At 40.6% G+C, this 27439-nt stretch overlaps 1 long non-coding RNA gene and 1 pseudogene across 1 annotated transcript; one reads left to right on the top strand and one right to left on the bottom strand.

Moving 5' to 3' along the window:
• The window catches only part of LOC131348986 (NACHT, LRR and PYD domains-containing protein 3-like), a 333823-nt pseudogene that overhangs the window by 134165 nt on the left and 172219 nt on the right, over positions 1-27439 (top strand).
• On the bottom strand, positions 18300-20616 carry LOC131349023 (uncharacterized). Its single transcript, XR_009204024.1, has 3 exons — positions 18721-20616; positions 18460-18579; positions 18300-18355 (listed from the first exon to the last, which is right to left on the bottom strand). It is a non-coding gene; the product is annotated as an uncharacterized LOC131349023 (long non-coding RNA).

Here is a 27439-nt window from a genome sequence, read left to right as displayed (position 1 = left end):
CACAATTTACATTAAAGTGTGTCATTTTGGTTTAAATCCTTTGATATAAATGATTAGCAAGAATAATGTTTAACAATGAACAGTACCTGATCCTTTTAAAATGATCTCTGCCATCTCTTTCCTGACACACAAAATTGACTCTGGTGAAGACTCAATTGTGATTTTCTTGGGAATTTGTGGAAACTCCTTTACTGTCATCATGGCCATCTGAAAGGGGAAAAGATAAAATCCTGTTTCATTTTAGTTGTTTTGTACATATTTAAACATTTCTTTAATCATTTTTCTTATTATTACAGTTTATTACTTAGATTAGAGCATGACAAATAATTTGTGTTTAGCTATTAGATTGTTGCTTTAGGCTGCTCCTATCATGGGGTCACAAACAGCTTAACAGAAATAAAAAATAATGGTATAAATTACAAAAATGTAATTGAATGAAAATTATATTCAAATTATAACCACCAGTTTATTACAATATCATTCAAATTTCACTAATAAAATTATATATTTTAATCATAGATGTAAACATTACCTGCATGACAAAGACTCCGCAGCTTGTGGCATCTGCCTGGAAAGTATGTCTAATTTGGCCTGGTGTCCATTTTTTGTTAACCCAGTCTTGCTTTCCAAGTCTATTTAGTCGCATCCTGAAGTACTGTCTGTTGTTGAAAAAATGTTGTTTGGTTAAGCATTACACATTTACAGCTGATCAACTTATTATGAGTTTCAACTTTTATGGCATTTTTACATTTTTCTGAAGTGGATTTAGGAGTTTACCATTTGTCAAAACATGAGGTAAAAACATTAAAATGTGTGTTATACACTTTCTTTTTTATTTCAGTGATTTACCCAAATTGATGGGCTGCTTCTTTTGCTTCCTGTATTTCATCTGTTCCACGCTGAGGATCAACCACAAAAATCTGGCTGGAAATTACATTGAGATACTTGAAGAAAAATGGATAGTGTCCATAAATATCTTATTTGATGTACACATACAGTCCTACGCACTACATAATATTCTTCTATTAATAATAAATGGTTTAGAACATTTAAATGTAGATTACAATTAATTTGAACAGTATAACATTTTATTTTTATTTATATTTACAGGAATACATAATTATAAACATTAATATAAAAAGTAACTCTGTTAAATACAAAAAGAAATATATACTTAACATGGTGTACAATGAGAAACACTCATTTTAGCATTGGGGACATATTTTAAGGCTTAATAATGTATATGAGTTAATTGCAAAACACTTTAAATACATTAGATTCTGTGATACAATGATCAAACATTTTCACTTACCACAAACCTCCAGTGCACCTACAAATAAACAAAAAACATATAATAAATAATTTGTTGCAGTAAATTAGTGTGATTCCATCTATAAATAGTCAGATTCTTTATTTTACCTCTTCTGAAGTATGCTGTCCATCTGTCATGATACTTTTGGCTGTTGAGTCCTTCCACTCAGGCTTTACCTACAATGACAGCAATCATAACTTAGCAATCATAATTTATTTGATTATGACATTTACACTTACATCCTCTTTATATTGTGTGACTTTAATTATTCAATAAATGTAGTGTCTGAAATATACATCTTTAGTACCTCTGTGAATGCTTGATACTGCTGTTCATCATCATCCTGCTTTATTTTCTTTCAACCTTGTCATCAAAACATTCTCTTTCTTCTCAGCATTTTGCTTTTTTGGAGATGGAATGCGATGTAGAGCTGTGAAATACCTCGATTTTTAATTTTGAGCTTTTGTTACATCTCTTGTGGACCATCCCTCCTGAGACTGACTGATGTGTCTTGGTTGAAGGGGTTTCAATATTAGCTCTTCAGTCAGATTATGCTGGAGGACATGTTCAATGTACCGTCCTTGAATAGAACGATACAACTTTCTGACAAAATTTCCAGGTCTTAGGCGTCTTTCTTTTAATATAATCTGCTGTTTTACAATGCCAGACCAGTTTTCGACATGGCAGTTTGTGTCCCTTGTCATAAATGGTTCTTCAACAGCCTCCTCTACATCAACTGCATACCTCCGTACATTTCCGAGAAGCATGGGGCTCCACAAGGGGATGATGCCTATATAGTGTGAAACAACAGAATTTACAATTGCAGGGCAAAAGTATGGGTTAACCTCTGTAAACTCACTGTGATCCTGTTCAGTTGTCTGAGCTTCCTTGACTTCATCAATTGCTTTTTTGAAATAAATGGAGAATGAAGATCTACTCAGAATTGTGTATGCATGACCTTTTTGTTCATCTGTTTCAGTTAGAGCACACTCCCTGATTTTCTCCAAGTCTTCATAATTTTCTTCCCCTGATTCTCTGATGATCCTTTTATAACTGCAAGATTCTTTTGCACAGTCTTTGTAAGGTGGGTTGCTAACAAAACTGTGCATAGTGGTCTGAAAATGTTCATTACTTCTCCTAGTGATGCTGTGTTCTGCAGCCTTGCAAAGCCGAAAATGATAAATTGTTTCAGTCCTTTGTCATCAGTTTTTCTTCCAGTGACCTGTGCAATGGCTTTTAATATATGAGCTGAACAAAGGTGGGGAACTGTGAAGCTTCTAATTACATTCCAAGTTTTTTTTTTCCACTGCAAATGGCAAAGGCTCTTTCCAGGTAACGAACAACACTTTCTTTGTTGAATCCAATGAGGACACTTTGCATTAATGCCCAGCTGTTGTCTGTTTCTACTTTATGGATTCGTAGTCTTGTGTATTGTGATGCCTGCAGTAAGAATTTCATGATCCAGTTTGTGATGGGTGGAATGGAATGTTCATTTGTTAACATTTCACTTACTGGAAGAGGTGGTGCATTATTACTTTTGTGACCACATTACCTGTTACATCAAAATCCAAACTTACTGGAGCCTTTCAACGCAGATGTTGCACCAAAATGCTGATTCCAGTTTCTGTATACAAATGCACTCCAAAGGGATCCACTTGAAAGTGCTGTATGTACCCAGGCATGCGATAAAATTTGTCGTCACATTCTCTTATAATGTTCTGTGTCATGTACATCTCCATGAAGATTTCATTGTGAAGGCGTGATTGCTTTTTGACTTCAGAACTTATTACTTTTAGTATGTCTTTGCTTAAGCTTCTTGTGATGTTTCCAGCCAAGAGCGCAGCTGCAGGAGTGTGTTTTAACCACCGATAATACTCTTGGCTCACTCCCTTTTGCACTGACAGTGCAATTTTCCCTCAACGTAATTTTGTGTTCAATCTTTCCTCTGTGGATGACTGTAATTTTGATTTTTCTGTTAATGCAGGGTTTCTTTGTAATTTGAAAAGTGTATTTTGCCGTGCATGAAGGGAATGTGCAGACTCCATAGATTACTAAATAATGGGAATGTTGTTTTCTTCTTTTCTCAAGCTTAACATGCTGATATTTAAAAGCTATTGTGCAGCAAGGATTTTTTCTTCTGAAGCTGTTATAAAAATAATGGGTCCATGGTTGTTTTAGTTTAGTAGAACCTTTCTCTGGTTCAATTTCTTTCCATTTCTTTAGGTCCAATGTAATGGTACATTTTTTGGGCATTTAAGGCATCTTCCTCCATTTATCATTCCCCTTGGTTTCTTTCACTTCTTTTGTTTCCATTTTATATTTCTTTGTCTTTTGCCCAACCTCACTGTCAGTAGTGTCTTGCTCCGGAAAAGTACTTATTTCAGCATCAGATGAGCCCAGTCTTTGACTGCAGGATGTCTCTTTCACCTCACTCTCGGATGGGTGTGTGCACATGACAGATGGCTCTTCTACATCACGAAGTGACTCTTGTGATTTTGAAGACAATTCTCTTCTATGTGTTCATTGTTGGAGTCTAGTGTGTCTGGGACTTGCGGCTCTACTCTCTCAATGTGTGATGATGGCCATGATTTAATTGCAACCTCTAACTATCACTGTCCGATGTCTGTCTTTGTGAAACATGTGTCATCAGTAGGGACAGATTCAGCATCCTTTACTGCCAGTTTCTGTGTTGTGCATTTTTGTAATTTTTTTACTTTGTCCTGTACTCCATTGCGATTCATTGTCCAAATCACCCATAACCAGTGACGATTTATGACACTGTCTTTTTTAAAAAGTTTATAGGACAGGTTGGACCACACCTTTGAGGTGTATGTTGTATCTTCACAGCCCAGGTCAGCTTTCAGAAATTCCATAACCACTATTTCTTCTCCTCCAACCAATGACCATAGGTCCTTTCTTGAAGCTCCCTTTCCTTTTCGGTATCTTCCCATTTTCTGTTATTAAATTTCAGGTATTAAATACATTAAAATCATATGGCCATAAATAAAAAGTCTAAGTTTTAGTCATAAATATAAAGCTTGAGATAAAATTACCTATTCGTTTGATAATAAAACCATTCAATTTCATACAACTCTTAACAGTTAAACAAACAGATCTTTATTGTAGCTGAGATATAATTGTTAAAGGACACATATCAAGTGGTTAAAAGAGTAGGCTGAAGTCACGTAATTTGAGACTTTGTTTTGTAGAAAACCACTTAAAATAATGCAAGACCATCTTAAGTGTTACTATTATAAATTGTTGTGAATCTCTGCTATACAAAGAAAATATATTGCTAAGTAGAATACTTTAGGATCTTTCGACATTTAAACTCAACAAGCACCCCAAAACTCAGCTGATATGTCCAGGTAAAATGGGTCACACGTTTTTAAATCTATCAGTAAAGATTAATGAAAAATGTAAAATAGGCCAGAGGCTTATGTAAAACTACACAATGAATGATGGTGGAAAGGAAGCCAAAAATTCAAGTAAACTGAAGGACAATAGTAGAATTTATCAATAGTAGATCGGTCAATTCATAAAACCATTAATGTAGCCTAATTACCTAAATAAAAAGGGGCAAATTGTAGCCTACTTAGGCCTGCAATTAATCAGCCTTTTTTTTTTTTTGCATAACCCTATATGCAAACATACTATGACATATCTATAACAAACTAAATAAAACCTGAACAAATTAAAACCATATAATCTTAAGTCTATGCCCCCTAAACACAATCTCTGCAAACATTGCTCTTGGGGAACTATGCGCTACATTCTACTGGGATCATTTTTGTGTGTATGTTTTTTTATTGTTTGTGTGATATACACATAAACATGCATGTTTGTGATTGCATGTGTGTAACAAAGACAGATAATTCTGGAGTAATGTTTCTGACTTATTGAGTACAGAACCTTTAATGTTATTTAATTTACAAAAACACTAAATCATAGTAAATCAACAAAGTAACTAACGTTTACCTCTAGTGGACCTTCGAGCGCCATCTGGTGGGCCGGGTAGGCAGTGTTAGACTAGCCCCAAATTAATTTTAATTCATTTTTTAATTGACAAATCTTATTGTCTAATTATCTAAATGTTCTTATGAATTTATATGATCAAAAACACTCAAGCCAAGATGCATTATCTAAAAGCTAATTTGTGTTTAAATATTGCAACACCAATCACATCAGCACATCGTGTTATTCTGTGTTCATATTATCATATTTGGAAAGGTGGTCCTCGGAATGTTTTTAAACAGTCATTGACGAGCCATGAGTTGCAAAAGGTTGAGAACCCCTGCCTTACAAGTTCAACTCACTAACATGTTCAATATTGCTAAAAAAAATTGGGAGATTTTAAGCTGATTATCATGTTTAAGCATATGTAATGAATTTACATATATTTACATCTAAAGTCTAAAAACAATCACCACACGGCCTATTAAACATTTTGCAAATAAGTGAAGTACAAAGTGCTTACCGTTAATAGTGCTACAAGGCCTTCCTGAAAAGATTCTTCAGATTTTTCTGTCTGGTCGAAATGCAAGCAAAAATTTCCTCAAGAGATCCAAATGTTGGTAATTCCAGTTTATCATGCGATGAACCCTTTCAGACCAGCTTTTATTGGAATGTACATTTTTTTCTCTGTAAACCAATAAAAATGTATCTTTCGAATTTGAAGAATCCCAGGTCACTGATTGGGCCCTAATTGACCAATTGCAATCAACTTATGACCCTTAATTGAATAGAGAAGGAGTTAGCACACTTCACCTTTAAAATTTTTATGTCCATGGTAGCTTCATCAATTTGCACTGTTTATAATTTTAACAGTATCAAGTGTTAATATTTAAAGTCAATTTGAAAACAAGTCAAAGTTGTAGAGCACAGGATTTTTTTTAAAGTTTAAAGTCCATCTCAGTGGACATCAGGTCTTGAGGGTTATCATTGTTTTGTATTAGTATGGCATGGTCAGGACATTTGTGGACATATTTTATAGCTAAAATTTGATCTGAAAATATGTTTGTCATTTTTAAATAGCTAATATTAATTTACTATAGAGCAAATTAATTAGAGTATACAGTTAAATGTATATTGTGTATATTACACCCAATGGCTGGCAATCAGGACTGAATATTCACAGACCTATAAAGAACCACAAAAAAGTAGCCAGTGAGAATGCCAAATTAAAATTTTATTTGTCACATACATAACGATACACAGTATGATATGCAGTGAAATAGAAAGAGAAAGGAGCCAAAATGACAATAGAAAGACAAGACATAAGATAAATTCTAGAATATAAGAACATAAATTTCATTTACAATCAAATAAAATAAAAAAAATAAGAAAAAATATGTATAAATGTGTAAAATTATATATATATATATATATAAAGATGTGGATGTGAAATGTAAAAAGTAGTGCAGAATAAGATAAATTACTGTACAAATCGTGTAAATGTGCAAATGTGGTTGTGTTGTTAGATTTTGCTGTATTTGGCTGAGCAGTGGTTTGGATTAGATTATTATTATTTTATGTATTAGATTTCTCTAATACATAAAATAAGTAAGCTTGACCACAGTTCTTGTGGGGAGAAGAATTTATTGAAGGTAGCAGTGTAGCGGGTCTTCAACAGCGATGTTAGCTGGTTGATCTTCAAAGTATCTTAACCCAAAGATCTGTCTGTAAGACAGATCTTTACACAAGAATACAGAACTGTAAGGACCTCCTGTGGTACACAAAAAGAAGAAATGCTTCTCCTCAGTCTCTCTGTTGGCCTTCAGGGAGCAGAGGCACTTTACTGACCGCAACAGAGAGGACAGTCCATTGTTGAAGTGGCTGAGGTCCTTTCTGTCTGCTAATTTTAAATCAGGATTTAATTCAGTAGCTTGCAATTTTGTTGTGCTTACATAGGTTACTTTACTAGCTTTATCTGAAAATTTGAATGTTTGCAAACTATTCATTAGTTTTCATTGTACCCAGAATGTGCTGTTATTGTTGTTGATGTGTTATCTGTCAGTCCTTTGTATCCTGAGCTCTGTTGAAATCATCATTAGTAAATATTGTAGGGAAGATGGTGTTCCTGTAGTGGTTGTTACTGACGTCATTAAATTTTGAAGGATTGGGTCACTCGTTATTTTATATGTCATGACTCCAATGCAAGCAGATCAACACAGTAGTTGAGTAATACAATGCAAGTACAATATATTGCACAAAAATTACTGAAATACAAAAATAAAATGTGAGTGACAATATTAGTGGCATCTCTCCATCTTTTTTGGAAGCAATTGAATTTTGTAACGTGCTATAATAATAAGACATAATAAAAATAGTCAAAGTTGAGTGAAATGCAAAAATAAAAAAAAAAGTGTAGAAGATACAGAACAGGGAACTGTCCAAGGTGGTATGGTCTTTTGGTTAAGAAGCTACTGAATTTTTAAAAAAACAAAAATGTAGAAAAAAAATATAAAGAAAATGAGTGAACTGTAAAACAAAAGGGTGTAGTAAGTAGATGAGGGGGAACTGTCCATGGTGGTATGAGTGGAATTTGTCCAACTCTTTTGGTTAAGAAGCTATTGAATTTTTAAAAAATCAAAAATGTAGAAAAAAAAAAAAAGTGTGTGTGTAATATATATATATATATATATATATATATATATATAATTTAAGAAATGGAATAGGCTTATCAAACAGTTACATTATTTTGCTTGTTAAAGCCCTATAGTTTTATATATATTTAATTATCATTCATTCCATTGTGTATGCTAATGTTTAAAATGAAGAAAAAAAATGTTGCTGCATTTTTGTTAAAAATTCATATTTTATCAGTCTGGCATTTCTAGTTGGCAACGTAATTGTTTGAGCCTTCAGACGCTGAACAGAAGGAAAAATCAATATCGTTCTACGCTTTTTGTCAGTGGGATGCACTTTGCGATAATCCCTAAATCATTCCTTGCGCCGTAGAGAACAATAGGGATTATGCTTTCAAAATTTGTTTAATGTAAGCGCTTACTCAAGAAAAAAGAGGGTGTAGCTTAAAGACTATGTAGAGAGGAAATATATGTATATATGTGTCTTATTTGCGGGTTTATTTAAGCAGCTATTGAAGCCGGAAATGCGAATATGCGAATGTAAAACTAACTTTACCGCGGTAGTCTAAACTAGGGTATCCGAATTCCATACAGCCGCAGCCCAGTCCAGTGCTTTACCCATCAACAGCGATAGCATGAAGGCGCATCTGACGGTCTCGCTGCCGTAGACCTCTGGCTGCTGCGTGAAGAAATTATTGCATTGGCGCAGGAAACCCCGGCAGCGATCAGCGGCACCATCAAACTTTTCGGGTAGTGCGAAGCGTAGTAACTCACTGCGTGGGGGTGGTGCTGGAGCTGCAGCGGCTGCGGGAGGCTGTTGCTGTAGCAAGGCGTTGGTGGCTTCGAGCTCTGCTACTTGGTCTTGGTAAAATCGGATCATGTATCCTTGGCGTACAATAGTAGCGAGAAGATCCGCTAGGATGCACCGGAGGCAGGCGTAGCAGAATCCATACGCAGATCTTTATTTTAACAAAATCAGCAGGCAAATTTCAGTATCGTTATGGACACACAAAAGGGTCAAAAGCCAGAAAACAAAACACTGCAAACAAAACCAAAATCGCAAAACCGAACAATCGTAGCTCTAGGGTCAGGCAGGGATCATACACGTAGTAGACACAATATAATATACAAGGCTTGGTACGCAATCTAAGAGAATGATACTTCGCAGTGAACACATAGGCATAGCTGTTTAAATACCCGAGCGAGACCGGAAGTAAGTTTGAGACTGTCAAAACTCAGGCGATGATGCCCTCTGGTGATCTGGTTCTGCAGGCACTGTTACACAGTGGGCCTCCTTTTTGACACAACATGCACTTGTTAGCTGACTTTTATCACCTGTGTTAACATAAAAAATGAAGTTAGGTTATTATCTGAATAATAAGATTGTTGTGTTTTCTGACCGCTCGAGCCCCCAATGAATAGCCCTAGCGATGCCCCTGGTCTACACCAATCCGGATAAATTTAAAAACAGTGTTTTCGTCTAAAAACGGTCCGCGTCCACATTATTGTTTTCAGTTGTTTCCCAAAAGTTGTTCATCCACACCGAAACGTCTGAAAGTGATTCTGTAGAAAACATCCCTGTACTGCACATGAGGAAAACCCAAGATACTTTCACCTGCGTCATTTATTTAATTTCCGGCTCTTTGTCCTGCGCTACAATGTTGTCCACCATCTTAGCTGAACTGGTCACATGACTAAAAATCGTTTTTAAAAGCCTCGGTTTCCACAGTCCACTCTGCCATGTGAAAACACAGTTTTAAAATTTATCCACTTTGGGGTGTTTTCCAAAAGATCTGTCTCATCAAAAGATCTGACTATATACACTGTCTCAGTGTGGACAGAAGGCCAAAAGGGACAGAAAAATAGGAAAGGAAAAGGTATTAAAAAGGTGAAAAGGTGTGGGCATGGCCTGACCCTGCGTTCCAACCCTCCAGGGATGGGATATGCAAAGAAAGAATTTTCAGTGCAATAATGTACGTGACAAATAAAGGCAACTTAACTGAAGAATGAAAGTCAAATTATTTATATTTTATTTTCAATAAAAAAGGAACAAAAGTATTTCTTTAATTTACAAGGTGAAAGGTTAAAGTTGGGTAAAGGAGTGAAAACAGATTGAATGATCCTGCAATAGATGATTAAGAAACTCTGTACAAGATGTTCACTTTTCTAAGGTCATGCTGAAAGGAAAGAATTAGAAAATGTGGAAACAGAAGGAAAAGGGCCTAGTCACAATTAATCTGGAGAAACACTTTCTTTCTTTTCCTTGACTGCATTTCTCTCTTGGCTGGATTTCTTTTCCTAATATTGTCTGAATACTTGGTTCAACTGATCCTAAATCCTGTCCATGCTGTGGATACTCATCCCTGGTTCGGACCGGTCAGCCATCCCATCGATCTGCATCTGGAAATTAAGAAAAGAAAGAGTAGCTTTGGTGAACTGGTGTCAAGTTTTGGAGGGATGAAGCCGGTCAGGCCCAAGTGCAGGATAACAACAGCAGTCCTTGAGTTTAGGAACTAAAAATAACACAAACCACACGCCATAACAAACACAACATGAAATAAACAAAAAACAGATACCTGAGGGCATCACTGAAAATGAAAAACCTAGTAAAAACCCAAGGAACCGAACGCAACAACAACGACTTGACCAGTGGTGGACTGGGACGATAATCCAGGCCGGGAATTTGACTCCATCCACGTCCACCTGTGCTGCTGTGGTCATCACCTCCACCCTGTTCCTGTAATCCATCAGACTGATAATCCTCTAGGACTGTGTAGAAAAAACCCAATCACAGACATGCCACAAAACTATTTTCATTTAACATTCCAACCTTCTGGCTTTATGAAACACTTACAAAAATAAAAAAGAAAGAAAACTGTAGTCAATTGCAACTGTTTTTACAGATCAAACCGAGGAAAAAAATATGGAATCACTCTGAGGCATGGATTTAACTATCGACAAACAGTATTCTTCATCAATCCAGCTCCAACTTTCTCTTATTGCAGTTGCCAGATCAGCTTTGCAGGTTGGAGCCTTGTCGTGGACCATTTTCTTTCATTTCCACCATAGATTTTCAATTGGATTGAGGTCCGGACTATTTTCAGGCCATGCCATTGACATTATATGTCTTTCTTGAAGGAAAGTTTTCACATCTTTTGATGAACATTGACAAACGCAGCATGTCATTTCTGGATCGCGCATGTCACTCACCAGCGTTCCCAAGTTTCTTGTTCCGGTAGACGGAGAAAATCACCAACAGGTTGCCCAAAATATCCACCACGATGGTGAAGATGAGGAAGCAGCCGAGCGTTGTGGTGACCCATGGCGGTCTGTGGAGCGCGTGCTCTCCAGCTGTGGAGACGTTCACCTGACTCCCGTTCAGAAGAGTAATGAGTAAATGAGTCAGGAATACACTCTGGATGAAACCCCAGTGCTACACACACACACACATAGGGCACAATTTAGTATCAGATCCACCCACTGTCCCCATTGTGTGTAAACTCTAGAGAGATCGTGGTGTGTGGAAACCCCTGAAGATATAAAGATATTATAAAGTCAACATCCATGACACAGATAAAGTGACAGAGATTTTTCTTCATTCTGATATGTGATGTGAACTTTAACTGAAGACGTGTTTCTGCATGCTATAGAAATATATACAGGTGTATCTGGAAAAATTAGAATATCGTGGAAAAGTTCAACATGTTTTGCTTAAGTTACTTCAGAAAATGAGAAGCGTATATATTCTAGACTCATTTCATATAAACTAAAATGTTCCAAGCATTTTTCTATTTTAACTTTCATAATTGTGGCCTACAGAAAAAAGCGTATCTCAAAACATTAGAATATTTCATTTCCACTTTGAGCAACTCACTTTTTATGCAGTAGAAATCCCACAATTCTCGCAATCAGGTTCAGTACACACTACCACAATCATGGGGAAGACTGCTGACCTGACGGTTGTCCAGAAGACACTCATTGACCCCCTCCATAAGGATGGTAAGCCACAGAAGATCATTGCTGAAAGGGCTGGCTGTTCACAGAGCGCTGTATCAAAGCATATTCATGGAAAGGAGACTGGATAGGCAAAGTGTGATGATCGTAATCTTGAGAAGATTGTCAAGCAAAGCCAATTCAAGAATGTGGTGGAGCTTTATAAGGAGTGGACTGAGGCTGGAGTCAGAGGATCGAGAACCACCACACTCAGATGTGTCCAGAAAATGGTCTACAATTGTCACATTTCTAGGGTCAAGCCACTTGAGAGACATCAGAAGCATATCATCTGGACTAAGGAGAAGAAGAATTGGAGATTACTCAGTGGTTCAAAGTCTTCTTTTCAGCCGAGTGTGAAGTGTCCACAGTCAGTAATGATTTGGGGTGCCATGTCATCTGCTGGTGTTGGTCCACTGTGTTTCATTAAGTCCAAAGTCAATGCAGCAATCTACCAAGAGATTTTAGAGCACTTCATGCTTCCATCTGATGACAAGCTTTATGGAAATGCTGATTTCCTTTTCCAGCAGGACATGGCCCGTGCCCACAGTGCCAAAACTACTTGGAACTGGTTTGCTGATTGTGGTGTTACTGTGTTTGACTGGCCAACCAACTCACCTGACCTGAACCCTATAGAGAATCTATGGAGTATTGTCAAGAGGAAGACGAGAGACACCAGACCCCACAATACAGATGAGCTGAAGGCCGATATCAAAGTAACTTGGGCTTCCATTACACCTCAGCAGTGCCACAGGCTGATGGCCTCCATGCCACTCCTCATTAATGCAGTAATCTGTGCAAAAGGAGCCTCAACCAAATATTACATGCATAAATAAACATAATTTACTCAGACAATTGACTTTTCTGCATCCTAAATAATTTTTGTAAGTATCTTATTAAAGATTCTAATATTTTGAGATACTGGATGTTTCATTTTCATGAGTTGCGAGCCATAATGATCTAAATGAAAAGCAAAAAGACTTGGAATATTTCAGTTCATGTGTAATAAATATAAAATATATTAAAGTTTGAATTAAATTGGCAGAAAAAATAAATGTTTCCTTGATAATCTAATAAGAACATTCAACTATATATATATTTACCAGCTGCCCAAAAGAAAGGGTAAAAGCAATTTTTTTAAAAATCTTTTGTCTAACTTTATTTCCGTTCTCTTTATACTGTTAACAAACCAAGTGCAAGTGGCGACATCTGCTGGAAGAGAAGGGAATTTCATCTTCAGTCATTAACACCAAAAGATTAGTGGATTCTCTTTTTTTCTGAATTAAATTAATTGAATAGTAAATTTGGTCTCTTGGGTATTTTTAGTGGGAATTAAATCAGTAATCCTTGAATGAAAATACTTTTTTTTTTCCACATACTTGCCTGAAAATGACATGGATGGTTCTATACTATGCTCTTTGCAAGTAAAATTAATTATTACTATTTTTGTTGAATTATGTGTTTCTAAATAATAATATAACATCTGTGGTCTTCCACACACACACACACACACACACACACACAGTCAAACACACTTCAAAGCATTGGGCATTGCATTTCATTGGGCCTCCAGACAAAACAAAAGCTATGAGATATGCCTTTGCCAAATTGGGGACAAGATAACAATAAACAAACAAACAAACAAAAACTGAATTTATAGCATCAATGGGGCATTTCCCATTTCACTCTGAGACAGCAAAATGAAGAGGACCTACAGTGCATTACAGGCCCTTGACCTCATTTTTGACCCTGTGGAGGAGGAGAGAGATGAGGCAGAACCTGCAGAAGAGGAGGAGGAGGAAGTATCAGAGGGTGATGAAGAGGAGCCTCCTGAAACTAAAGATATTTTCCAATCCAAGGATGGAAATATTATCTGGTCCTCCATTCCTCCAAGCAACCGACACTGTATGTTGGGGGCACAGTGGGAGAGGAGGGCAAACAAGGTATGCTGTCTCTCATGCTGTTAGCATAAAGTCGAACTTTGAGGTGTTTATGTCAGAGGAAATTGAAAAGATAGTACTAGAAATGACCAACAAGGAGGGGTGTTGTGTATATGGTTACAGCTGGAACGAAAGTAGATAAAAATAGATCAACAGGGAAATCTGAGTCTTTTGATTCTTGCTGGGGTCAACCGGTCCAGTACAGAGGCTACATCCAGCCTGTGGCAAGTTCAGACAGGGAGGACAATTTTTTGTGCCACCATGTTGCTGAAGACATTCCACCTCATTTCAAGAGTCATACGTTTTGATGATCGCAACATCAGACCAGCGTGCCATACCAGAGACAAACTGGCTGCCATCCGACATGTCTGGGATAAGTGGGTGTGTCGCCTGCAGCTAATGTATAATCCCAGCACTGATGTGACAGTGGATGAGCGCCTGGTCCCGTTGATCAGAGGTTGATGTGGATTCAAACAATATATGGCAAGTAAACATGGCAAGTATGGAATCAAAATCTGGGTAGCCTGCGATACCCAGATTAGCTACGCCTGGAACATGCAGCTGTACACAGCCAGAGAAGAATCAGAGCCAGCGTGTGGTTCTTGAGGTGACAGAGGGTCTTCAAGGACACAGCATCGCTTGTGACAACTTTTTCACATCCTATGTCACGTTCTTGGCCAGGAGGTGCTAAGGAGGGAGCTGGCCATGGTGGGAACCGTGAGACAGAACAAACCAGAGCTTCCCCCTGCACTGCTGGCGACAAGAGATAGGGCCACATTCTCCTCCCAGTTTGTGTTTACAGACACGCATGCTCTTGTCTCCTACTGCCCCAAAAGAGAAGGAATGTGCTTCCTATGAACACTCTGCATCGGGACACTGCAGTTAGCACCACAGAGGACAAAAAGTCCCAGATCATCCTGAGATCATCAACCCAGTCCTAAGACGATGCCAGGTTCTTCTCTGCATGCCAGCCTCTGCAAGCATGGTCATGGAAGTCCAACAGGGTGCATAATTTCATGTAAATGTGTTTTATTGTTCATAAAAAGGTTTTTTTTTTAAAAAAAAGCATAAGTGTAAAATAAGTTTTATTTACATGAAATTATGCCATATTTTAGAGTGGTGTGTATGTGTGTGTGTGTGTGTGTAGCCCTGCTGGACAAAAGGCAAATCACAAGTGTAAAATGTTAACAAATGTGTAGTTGACCACACAGAATGGTAACCATTGTGAAAATAATTTTCCTTTTAGTTGGTTCTTTTCTTTAATGCAAGCAATATTGTGGGTGGTATTTAACAACGGTAGTAGTCAGGAGCAGCAGTATGTTAGATGGACTGCAGAAAGTCGTGTGCTATTCCTCAAAGATCTGCTGAGGGACCAAGGACCAGTGCTGTGTGACTACCGAAGGACGGTGCTGGTTTAACAGACTGTTCAAGAACTGAGACTTTGTATCGCTGTGCTTCAGTCATGGATGAAGAAGGAGAAGAAGAAGATGGTGCAGCCACTCTAGCTGAGGACATCCAAGGAGCAGCAGCTCCAGAAGTAGACATTGAGGAAGGTAACCCTATCTTACAGCTTCAGACACAGCTCCTGGAGCTGGATCAAGTAATGTCAACTTTGGCCAACATGAACAATGTAAACACCAGATCTTATGTCTATCTTCCCAGACAGAAACAAATTGTACCCTTTAGTGGTGATTATAGTAAAGAATGCCAAACTGTAGATGAGTTTATTGAGGAACTTGAGCGGGTAACTAGGGTCAGAGGTCTGAATAAAGAAGACCAGATAGACGTTGTCCTTTCCCATTTATGGAGCTCAGCTCTTGAGGAGGTCAAATTCTGTATGGAGGGGGGGGGGGGGAAGCAGCCTCATGACCTGTTCGCCTACTTGAGGGCAGCCTTTAGAGAAAAGCGAACAACCCCTCAGTTACTACATGCTTTCTATGCACGAAAACAGTTGGAGGTGGAGGATTTTTGATTATTTGCATGCCCTCGTTGATGCTAAATGCTGCTCTTCAGCAGTCTCCCAATGCTGTTCCTAACATACAACATGCGGTACATAACATACAGTTTGCGTTGTGAGATTAGTTCATTGAGGGGGTGAGGGATTCTGCCCTTCAGAGAGAACTCTGTAAGGTTGTTCGTGAGTGACACTGTGCTACGTTATTCAGTGTCTGTGAGGAAGCCTTAATGTGGTTTTCAGAGGAGAGACCCGACAGTGTGAATGTTGTGAGGAGCCGAAACTTAGTGGGTGTGGGTACAGATGAAGAAACAGGGCACGTGAAAACAGCCACCACTGTACCAAGTGATTTAAGGGTAGCCCTGCAAGAAATTATTAAAGTAATCACACAACAGGGGAAAGCAATCAGTGAGCTTACAAATGCTGTCCGAGATCTCACCACTCAAAGATCTGATTCAGGTGGCAAAATCTGGCAAAGCTAAGTTTAAGCCAAAGTATACCCATGATGGCCAGCCTATTTGCCTTCATAGATGTGAAGGTAGTGGTCACTTAGCTAGGCAATGCACTGCACCACGCTCCCAGGAAAAAAAACTATGCCCCTGCTGCACACGAATCCTCGGCTCAGGGAAATGGGGCCCCTCCATTGTGAAGAGCCGGGCAATGAGAGGGGGGTCTGACAGCTCAGAAATCAGCCAACTTACCAAAGAGCGGTTTCTCGAATGTGCAGTGGGTAAGTGCCCAGAAGTGGAAATTCACATTAGGGGTGTGGCTGTCAGGTGCCTCTTGGATACCAGCAGTAATGCCAATACCCTTAGTGAGAGTTTTTTCAAGAAAGTGTCTGCATGGAAAGGACAAAGATATGCACTGTACTACCAAGTGGTTAAAGATTACTGCTGCTAACAAGTTGCCACTTCCATACCTTGGGTATGTCAAGCTAGATATACAGGTGATGGGGTTGACTTGGATGTGAGCTCTTAGTAGTGCGTGATCAGGAAGGCATGGAAGCAGACCCAACACCCCCCGCCATAATTGGTATGAATATCGCCCAGTGTTACAAAGAGTTGATTCTGGCCGAGTTTGACAATGCCCTTGAGGGAACATTGGACCCAGACTGGAGAGCCACCTTCAGAAGGGTACAGGAGGCTGCTCTTGTGGAGGCGACCACTTTAGTTAGGGCAGCGGGAGACCACAGTACGCACATACCTGTGGCCTCAGTAGCTATGATTCAGGCTAGGACTCACAAAGGTTTGGTGCAGAGCCGAGGCCTGGGGCTGTTTGAACCAGGAAATGCACCCTTGCCAGGTGGTCTGGTCCTGATACCAACCTTGGTGCCAACTAGTAGTTGCATGTTCTCAGTGCAGGTTGTAAACTTCTTGCCAGAGGATGTGTGGCTGCCCCCAAAGGTTAGGCTTGGGATGCTTACAGGGCCATTGCATTGAGAGTAGCTCTTGTGAAGTAAGATTCCAGTGGATCTCTGCCGACCACAAGGAGGTCACCATTAGCCAAAGATCAATGACTGGGGTTGAAGAGGACAAGCAGTCTCCCTTGGAAAAGGTGCAGATTGGCGGTAACCCTGAACAACAACTGGAGTTGAGAGCACTGCTGATGAAGTATGAGATCGTCATACGGATCGGGTAAAACATGAGATTCGGGTGATCAATGACATTCCTGTGTCTTCATAGCCATATCGCCGGGTACCCCCGAACCAATTTGGGGAAGTAAGGGAACATATCTCTGGATTGCTAAAAAAAGGTGTCATCAAAGAAAGCTCAAGCTCGTATGCCTCCCTGGTGGTCTTAGTTTGGAAGTCAGATGGCAGTCTGAGCCTGTGCGTGGACTAAAGGAAGCTAAACACAAAAACCAGAAGTGATGCTTTTCCGTTACCATGAATAGATGAGAGCTTAGATGCTCTGTGCACTGCAAAAGTATTCTTGTCAATAGACCTTGCAAGCGGGTACCACCAAGTGACGGTTCATGAAAAAGATCGACACAAGACTGCTTTTGTCATGCCATTTGGATTGTATGAATACCAGTGAATGCCGTTCAGCCTTTGTAATGCGCCGGCGACATTCCAGCGTCTCATGCAAGCCATAATGAGTGACCTGGTGTTTCAGATGGTTCTCATCTACCTAGACGACCTGCTGGTGTATTGCTGGTGAGTTAAAACATCTTGTTTATTTGCTTTGGAAACAACAGAGTGCATGTTAGCCCATATCTTTCATCCGTACCTGTGCTCTGGGTCAAACAGCTGTACATATGCTTCAATACACCATATACTTAAAACAAAACGTGCCCGATGCTGCGTCGGTGTCTCGCTTTTATAGCCTGACTCTTCTTCCAGTTAATCTTCTGTTAATCTTCCGGGGTGGCGTTTGCGCGACTTGGCTCCTCCCATCAGCGTCAACTGCATCGCATTCCTCCCAATTGGTTACACTGTAACAAAACCATCATACAAGCGAAATATATATATATATATATATATATATATATATATATGAAAATGTATATTTATGATTCCCCTCGAGAAGTCCACTTCGTCCTCAGCCAGTACACTTTGCCTCACCTCCAAGAGCTGAAAACACAATTGTTACATATGATAAGCAACATGTACATCATTACAGTTTATACTAATGCAACAGAAATAAGTAAAACAAATTTAATTCTAATCTGTCTTACCCTCTTCCTCCTCTGGTGACTCCGGGCTGAGGTCTTATTAGCTGCAGCCACACTTGCTAGCTCTGGCAGGTTGTACCGGAAAATTTCTGCACACGGTCTTGTAGTATGTTTTGCGGGCAACTAGAAACAAGTGAATATCTTTTTAAAAACTACAACCAACCAAACATAAATACACAGATAAATAGCAATAATTAAGAACAACATGGTGACAACAAAATGTAACAACAACTAAATACCAACAACACAGTGAAAATTACTTACCAACAAAGTCATTTTATCCAGGCCTTCATCGTGCAATTCCAGGCTTATGGACTGGGCTCCCACTAAATTGAGGTGACCGTCTCATTATATGGCAAGGTTAATCTGTGGAGGCTGTGGGAGATAATTTTGTAAATGAGGATATATGTATGAGGTGTGTGTTTGATGTAGTGTGAAATAATCGGGGGACAGCAGGAGTGAGTTCTCAGGTAAGGTTTATTCGTTAGGTCGTTTGAGCTTAAGAACAATATAAGGTTTAACACGGCATGTTGGCCGGTCACGGGCCTTGCACACAGGCTGCAAGGGCTTTGAAGAACAAATAGTTGTATCAATGATGTCAGTCTGGCACGCCTTCTCTGCGGTACCAGGCTTTCCAAACTTGGACCAATCAATGGCAGAGATGCACCCTAGATTATTATGGTCAATCTTCGCTCCGCTGGTACCTTGAGCGGCAGTGATCTCATCATGAAGTAAACGCAGCGCGTGCTGGATGGCAATGGTGGTACCAGGCGAAATATCTAGAGTACATATGTAGAAGACAGCGGATAAATCAGGAAAGCCGTGAAGTGTAGAGTGTAATAAAAGAAAGGGTGTTGGCCCCTGAAGGACTGAGAACTTACCCATGCTGTCTCCTGAAGAAGAATGAGGTGTTGGCAAGAGTGAGGCCGAAGACAATCCCACTGGTGGGGGCGGAAAACGCCCAATTTTTAATATAATGATGTAGGGAAGTTTTAATTATAATGGTATTTGAAAAGTTGTAAATTCAAAGATAATGGTGTAAAAAAGAATCTAAAAGGTCTAAAAAAGAAAGATGGGTGGGATTGTCTAGGCAAAGAACCAGTGACGTGTTGCACTGGGAAGATAAGGGAAATGTATATAAAGGCTGTAGTTGGAGTTCCCCGGAGAGAGGTTGTTGGGACGTTCATGCGTGAGCATCTCAATTCTTGTGTCAGCGCTGATTACAAAATAAAATCTCTTATCTGTATTCATCTAGTCTGCTTGATTGGCTTATTTAGTTTTGAGGCCTTACTAACTATGAGTCTCACTTAGACTGAGCTGTCGGGTCAGTGTGGAGCTGGAGTCAGATTTTAGTAGTGAGTACAGTAGAATTTTTATTCCACAAGGCAAAAAGTACGGAGTTAAAACATCTTGTTTATTTGCTTTGGAAACAACAGAGTGCATGTTAGCCCATATCTTTCATCCATACCCAAGCTCTGGGTCATAGCACCTACAGTTTGCCTCAGAGTTGTGTAGCCGATGGACTGCCTCCTACAAAATACAAGTAAAAATGCTTTGTTACAAAACTTACACTGGTTCTGCCAAATGAAAGCATGGGTTATGTCATTAGAAGAATTTAGACTTACTGTGATTTTAGGACTGTGCAGCCCCGCCTCTTCCTCTTCAGTTCCTCTGTCGAGCAGCCGTTTGACTCACAGTGAGTAAGCCATTGCAAGCAGTGAGGTAAATGTAAAGAGTGATGTAAAAATGAAAACGGTAAGCAAATCCCAGGAAAGAGTAACATCTCTGTTTACATGTTTTGGTTCTGCGCTTTGAATCGTGACCTCGTCTGTGATTGGAGGAACATACCGCGTCACCATGACCTAGCACCTGATTGGACGAGCCTCGTCACATGCGAAGTGACGTAACCAGGATTACTTTATGTAATCATTTGCTTTATACTTTGTTAGTTGTATACAATAAAAAGTATTTTCAGTTCTGTAATTTCTTCCTTAGGGCCTTAGAGATTTTTTGTTTGACTTTCATTAAATGTGTTAGATAAATAAACTGAATTGATAAAGCATTGAACAAATGTGGATTTTCTTTATTTTGGTATTTTTGTTTGTTTTTAAAAAACACATTTATTTGTTTTATAAACATACATATACACTATATTGCCAAAAGTATTCACTCACCTGCCTTGACTCGCATATGAACTTAAGTGACATCCCATTCCTAATCCATAGGGTTCAATATGACGTCAGTCCACCCTTTGCAGCTATAACAGCTTCAACTCTTCTCGAAGGCTGTCCACAAGGTTTAGGAGTGTGTTTATGGGAATTTTTAACCATTCTTCCAGAAGCGCATTTGTGAGGTCAGACACTGATGTTGGACGAGAAGGCCTGGCTCTCAGTCTCCGCTCTAATTCATCCCAAAGGTGTTCTATCAGGTTGAGGTCAGGGCTCTGTGCAGGCCAGTCAAGTTCCTCCACACCAGACTCTGTCATCCATGTCTTTATGGACCTTGCTTTGTGCACTGGTGCACAGTCATGTTGGAAGAGGAAGGGGCCAGCTCCAAACTGTTCCCACAAAGTTGGAATTGTTCAAAATGTCTTGGTATGCTGAAGCATTCAGAGTTCCTTTCACTGGAACTAAGGGGCCAAGCCCAGCTCCTGAAAAACAACCCCACACCATAATCCCCCCTCCACCAAACTTTACACTTGGCACAATGCAGTCAGACAAGTACCGTTCTCCTGGCAACCGCCAAACCCAGACTCGTCCATCAGATTGCCAGATGGAGAAGCGCGATTCGTCACTCCAGAGAACGCGTCTCCACTGCTCTAGAGTCCAGTGACGGCGTGCTTTACACCACTGCATCCGACGCTTTGCATTGTACTTGGTGATGTATGGCTTGGATGCAGCTGCTCGGCCATGGCAACCCATTCCATGAAGCTCTCTGCGCACTGTTCTTGAGCTAATCTGAAGGCCACATGAAGTTTGGAGGTCTGTAGCGATTGACTCTGCAGAAAGCTCTTTGCACTATGCGCCTCAGCATCCGCTGACCCTGCTCCGTCAGTTTACATGGCCTACCACTTCGTGGCTGAGTTGCTGTCGTTCCCAAACACTTCCACGTTCTTATAATACAGCTGACAGTTGACTGTGGAATATTTAGGAGCAAGGAAATTTCACGACTGGATTTGTTGCACAGATGGCATCCTATCACAGTTCCATGCTGGAATTCACTGAGCTCCTGAGAGCGACCCATTCTTTCACAAACGTTTGTAAAAACAGTCTGCATGCCTAGGTGCATGATTTTATACACCTGTGGCTATGGAAGTGATTGGAACACCTGATTCTGATTATTTGGATGGGTGAGTGAATACATTTGGCAATATAGTGTACATATACATATAAATTTTAATTTCGCATTGTTAGACACAAAATTGAACAGGTAGCAGATCTATCTATCTATCTATCTATCTATCTATCTATCTATCTATCTATCTATCTATCTATCTATCTATCTATCTATCTATCTATCTATCTATCTTCTTTCTTTCTTTCTTTCTTTCTTTCTTTCTTTCCTCAATCCATCAGGCTCCTCAACACCCAGGACTGAACTATACTATCAATTAATCAATCAATCAGTCAACATCTATTTGTATAGCACCTTACAACAACTTAAAAGAGTAACTTAGAAAAGGTAATTAAAACAATCTCTATGTAACAATAAAATTTAAATAAGATAACAATGAAATGGACAAAACACAGAAAATGATTATAAGCAAAAAGCCAATTTAAATAAGTACATCTTTAGTTTGGCTTTAAACAGAGGTGGGTCAGTAATAGTACTCAACTCATAGGGAATTGTGTTCCAGAGTGTAGGACCTGCCACTGCAAAGGAGCGATCACCCGACTGTTTGTACCTTGACCGAGGGACTTCAAGTATGTTCTGGTCAGCAGACCATAAAGCTCTACTTTGTTGGTACAAGCTTACTGTCTCACACAAGTAAGAAGGTGTCAGGCCATTGATTGAATTAAAAACAAACAGCAGAAGTTTAAACTGTATCCGGAACTGTACCGGAAGCCAGTGGAGGGAATACAGGATAGGTGTGATATGCTCATGTTTACATTTATGAGTGTTAGTCAGCATATGAGCCGCAGCATTCTGCAGAAGTTGCAGGTGAAGCAGACGAGCTTGACTGACTCCAATATAAAGAGCATTGAAGTAGTCTAGCCGGGAACTGATTAAAGCGTGAATGGTTTTCTCTAAATCACTCCGACTCAGAAAGGGCTTGATCTTTGCGAGACGGCGAAGATGGAAAAATCCTGCCTTGACGACAGAGTCAATGTGTAGCTGAAAGTTTAAACTGGTGTCTAAAGTCACCCCCAAATTTTTGACTGCTTGGCTAATATGAGGGGCTGGGGAATCAAGGCCAGCAGCAACAAAACTGGGAAGGTTGGAGGTGCCAAAAAGAATAAATTCTGTTTTACTCTCGTTCACACAGAGACAATTTTGTGACAGCCAGAGTTTGATGTCATGCAAACATCTGTTGATCGATTCAAGAGCATCAGAAGAATTTGGCACAACTGGCAGATAGATTTGTAAATCATCTGCATAGAGATGAAACAAAACATTGTGCTTTGAAATAATCAACCCTAATAGCAACATGTATAGAGAAAATAGAACAGGGCCCAAAATGGAACCCTGTGGAACACCAGAGGTCAAAGGGGCTGGGGAGGAGGAGAGATCACCAATCATAACAGAGAAAGTCCTATTTGTTAAATATGACCTAAACCATTGTAGTACGGGACCTCTACTAAACTAAGCTCTCTCTCTCTCTCTCTCTCTCTCACACACACACACACACACACACTCAGTACTGTACAAGACTAAAGAGAACTGAACTGTACAAAACTCTCTGTCTCACACACTCTTTCACCTGTGTGGACACACACACAACTTTTATTGTTCACTATTTATTGCACTACCTCAAACTCTATTATTATTTCATTATGCTGCTATGTTTATATTTATGTCCTTGTCTATTTCTATTTGCACTACCTCAACTGCTGATTAGAAGTTTATTGTCATTGTACCATTTGCATGTACAACGAAATTTAAAAGTGCCAACCAGTCAAAGTGCAGCAGTCATACATACATTCAAACAATTTAAAAAAATAAATAAATAATAATAATTAGTATATAAAAAATAAATAAATAGGCACGGAAAATTGTTTCACATCTCATGAAAACAGTGTTTTTGATTATTGAGAGTGGTTATGGCTGTTGGATAAAAACTGTTTTTTAGTCTGTTTGTCCTGGCTCTGATTGTCCTGTATCGCCTCCCTGATGGTAACAGTTCAAACAGATCATATCCGGGGTGTGATGTGTCTTTGAGGATGCTTTGGGCTTTCTTAATACAGTGCGAAGAGTGTAGATCTTCCAGTGTTGGGAGAGGGCAGCCGACGATCTTCTGTGCCATGTTTATGACCCTCTGGAGCGCGTTCCTCTGAGCCACTGTGCAGCTGGAGAACCATACGCCAAAGCAGTAGGTTAGGATGCTCTCTACGGAGCACCGATAGAAGGACACCAGTAGTCTCTGAGTGACGTTGTTCTTCCTCAGCGCCCTAAGGAAGTAGAGTCTCTGCTGGGCCTTTTTCAGCAGCTCAGAGGTGTTTGTGCTCCAAGTCAGGCCCTCCTCTATCTGGACTTCCAGAAACCGGAAGTCAGCTACCCTCTCTACACAGTCAGCACTGATGGAAAGTGGGGTAATGTCCATTTTTTTCCTCCTGCAGTCAATGATCAGCTCCTTGGTCTTTGTGGTGTTGAGGAGCAGGTTATTCTCCTTACACCACCATGAGAGCCGCTCCACCTCGTCCCTATAAGCTGACTCATCCCCTCCTGATATGAGTCCCACCACCGTAGTGTCGTCTGCAAACTTCACAACGGTGTTGCTATGGTGAGCGGGGGTGCAGTCATGGGTATAAAGACTGTAGAGCAGGGGGCTCAGAACACAGCCCTGTGGGGAGCCGGTGCTGAGGCTGAGGGCTGTAGAGGTGTGTCGGCCCACTCTGACCCTCTGACTGCTATCAGACAGAAAACTATTAATCCACGTGCAGGTGGAGTGTGGAAGCCCCAAGTCCTTAAGCTTGTCCACCAGTTTGATGGGAAGAATGGTGTTAAATGCCGAGCTATAATCCACAAAGAGCATCCGGACGTAGCTCCCCTGCTTCTCCAGGTGGGAAAGTGCAGCATGGAGGGCTGTGGCCACGGCGTCCTCTGTGGATCTGTTTCCCCTTTAGGCAAACTGGTGAGTGTCGAAGCTTGGTGGCAGGAATGATGTAATGTGACTCCGGACCAGTTTTTCGAAGCACTTCATTACCACTTGTGTGAGTGCAACTGGCCGGTAGTCACTCAGGCTCGAGATGTGAGATTTCTTTGGTAATGGGACTATGGTGGAGGATTTCAGACACGGTGGGACAGTGGACAGGGCCAGCGACTGGTTGAAGATCTTGGTGAAGATTCCAGCCAGCTGATCCGCACAGTCTTTCAGTACCCGGCCAGGGATGCCATCCGGTCCAGCAGCCTTCCTTGGGTTCACGGACCTCAGCGTATGCCTAACTTCCCTCTCGTTGACTATGAGGGTTAAGCTGCTCAGGGCCTTGGGGTGTGGCGTGGCTGTCTCTGGTGGCTCCACCTCAAAGCGTGCAAAGAAGAGTTTTAGCTCCTCTGCCAGTGTGGCGTCACCATCAGCAGCTCCAGGGTTGGTCCTGAAATTAATGAGATGCTGGACTCCCTGCCACACCTGCCTGCTGTTGTTATTGTCCAGATGGTCCTCGATCCTCCTCCTATAATCCAGCTTGGCCTCTCTGATGCCTCTCTTCAGGTTAGCTTGGGCAGCACTGTATTGCTCCCGATTTCCAGACCTGAAAGTAGTGTTTCTCTCTCTGAGCAGCCGCTTTACCTCCCGGTTCATCCAGGGCTTCTGGTTGGAAAAAACCCGGATGCGTTTGTCCACTGTGACAGTGTCTGTACAGTTCTTTATGTAGCACAGCACACTGTCTGTGAACACTCCCAGGTCCTTATGTTCAAACACCTCCCAGTTGGTCCTGTCGAAGCAGTCCTGCAGCTGCTGAGAGGCACCATCAGGCCAAGTTTTGATGACTGTTGTGCTGATAGAAGCAGTTTTACAGAGGGGGGCATATGCAGGGATCAGAAGCAGGGACACGTGGTCAGACTGGGCCAAGTGTGGAAGTGGTCTCGCCCTGTAGCCCATCTTGATGTTAAAGTAGACCTTGTCCAGAGTGTTAGCTCCTCTAACATGCTGGTGGAATCTAGGGAGCGCTGCTTTCAGGTTCGCGTGATTGAAATCCCCTGCTACTATGAGCACAGCATCAGGATGCATGCTCTGCTGTTTACTAATACTCCCATGTAAAAGTCCAATAGCCGAGCAAGCATTAGCGTCCGGTGGAATGTAAACGGCGGTTATTATGACTACTGTAAACTAAGATAATGTGAGATAGATGTAAGATATGTAAGATAGATGGGCCCGCATTTAACAGTAATATACTCCAAGTCCATGGAGCAGTGTCTGTCTACAGTCACTGTGTTTGTACACCAGCTGTTATTAATGTACACACAGAGCCCCCCTCCTCTGCTCTTACCGGAATCCGCTGTCCTGACCTGACGCTGTGCAGTGTAGCCTGCTAGACCAATAGCCCAGTCCGAAATAGATGGTTGAAGCCAAGACTCCGTGATTAACAGTACGCAACTGTCTCTCACCGCATTGTTGGTAGCAATCTGTAGCCTTAGTTCATCCATCTTATTTGCGAGGGATCTGGCGTTCGCAAGAAATAGGCTGGGAAGTGGTGGTTTGAATGGCTGCATTCTTAGCCTAGCCAGCGTGCCGGCTCTGCCACCCCGCTTCTGGTTCCTGTCTCTGCGCCGCCTGCGCTGCCTCACCGCTGTGATGGTAATCCATGGTGAGCCAGGGGTTCTCGCTATGTCCACCGGGATATTATGTGAGCGGATAAACTCGGCTGTAACACTGCCTCCGGAGCAAATTCCAATTCTTAGGAGCTCACTCCGGCTGAAGATGGTATTCACTGCACTGACTGGTAGAGCACTGAGCCGCAGCAACTGTGTGCGCCGCCATCTTGCTACTCTGTACATCATTTCATTTTTATTCCATTTCATTTTTTACATTTCACTACACGTTCTTTTTCTTTCGGCACTAAGCATCTTGTTTTTGTGTTGTCTTTTTCTTTTGTACCTACTGTATTTAAAGAAAATCCAACTTGACTCTTTCCAGTATGGTCCAGTTCAGTATTTTGTTCCCAGTTAGATGGTGCGAATCAGTCGTGATTAAATTAGGAAGAAAATGTGAAAAACTGGAAGAAATAAAAGCATGACAGAGTGAATCTCTCCACAACACTTTGTCACAGAACAAAAGATGAGGAACTTGAACCTAAACAGGTACTTGAAGGTGAAGAGTGTTTAATATTTACTTTTTATATTTTCTATTCATATTGATCCCATTTTGAAAGCTTGATGTTTTTCTTGTTCTCATTTGTGAGAGTTCTGTTCACAGTTCAGTTCACAGTCCCAGGGTTGATGTAGGGGTAATCTGGCAACTTTCTCTTTACTGAAGGCCTCTTGGAAGTCCAGATATTCTTTAGGAAGTGTGACTCAGAGAGAAGAATCTGGGCTTTCGATGGACGTTGATAGACATGAACGGGTTAACTGGTAGCAAAAACAGTTCATATGACACAAGGTGGACCACTTAGTTCCCCTTTCTTCCATGAAATGATCGGGTCATGAAGTTGGAGCCAGGGAAGGCCGAGGATGACAGGGTTTGAGGGCGAGGAAATGATAAAAAATTTTAGTTTTTCACGATGAAAGAGTCCAATCTGAAACTCCATGAGAGGTGTGTGGTGAGTGAGAAGGCCTTTCCCAATGGGTTGATCATCTATGGCAGTAACTTTTAAAGGCGGGGTGCATG

This window comes from Hemibagrus wyckioides, linkage group LG29 (genome assembly GCF_019097595.1).
Source record: "Hemibagrus wyckioides isolate EC202008001 linkage group LG29, SWU_Hwy_1.0, whole genome shotgun sequence".
Taxonomy (NCBI): Eukaryota; Metazoa; Chordata; class Actinopteri; order Siluriformes; family Bagridae; genus Hemibagrus; species Hemibagrus wyckioides.
The sequence above is the reverse complement of the archived record's forward strand: the minus strand, read 5'-3'. Positions and strand labels throughout refer to the sequence as shown.